The sequence below is a fragment of the Canis aureus genome, chromosome 5, assembly GCF_053574225.1.
Source record: "Canis aureus isolate CA01 chromosome 5, VMU_Caureus_v.1.0, whole genome shotgun sequence".
NCBI lineage: Eukaryota > Metazoa > Chordata > Mammalia > Carnivora > Canidae > Canis > Canis aureus.
The window spans coordinates 37,589,350-37,589,873 of record NC_135615.1 but is presented as its reverse complement, the minus strand read 5'-3'; positions in this window follow the sequence as shown (position 1 = coordinate 37,589,873).

The window sequence follows — 524 nt, the reverse complement described above, 5'->3', positions numbered from 1 at the left end:
CTGCGTGTGAGACCGTGTGTGACTCGGTGAGTGTGAGTGTGACAGGGAGCGTGTGGCACTGTGAGGGCGTGTGACACAGGCCGTGACACTGCGCGGCCTCGTGGGGCAGGGGCCCGTGTGAGTCCGTGAATGTGTGTATGTCACCGGTAAATATGTGAGGCCGCAGCCCATCCCACCCTGGGGGCAGGTGACGGGGGACCCTCGAAAAGCCTGAGCCCTGGAGTGTCACCTCATTCCCACTCTCGTATATTCCCCCCACCTTCATTCTAGAAGAGCCCTCGGGTCCCCTCCCCTCCTCCTCCCAAGGTCCCCTCCACAGCCCCACCCCCACGGCGCGCTGCGGCCACCGGGGCTGACCGCTCTGCGGCTTCGGCCAGAGGGGGAGGGGCGGACTTCCCCGGAGCGCAGCGCGGAGGGAGGGCCACGCCGGGTGCTCCGGGGTCTGCGTGGGAAGAAGGCGGACGTGGAGAAGCAGATGCCCTCCAGGGAAGAAGGCACTGGGGAAAACATTTCCCCTGCCCCGG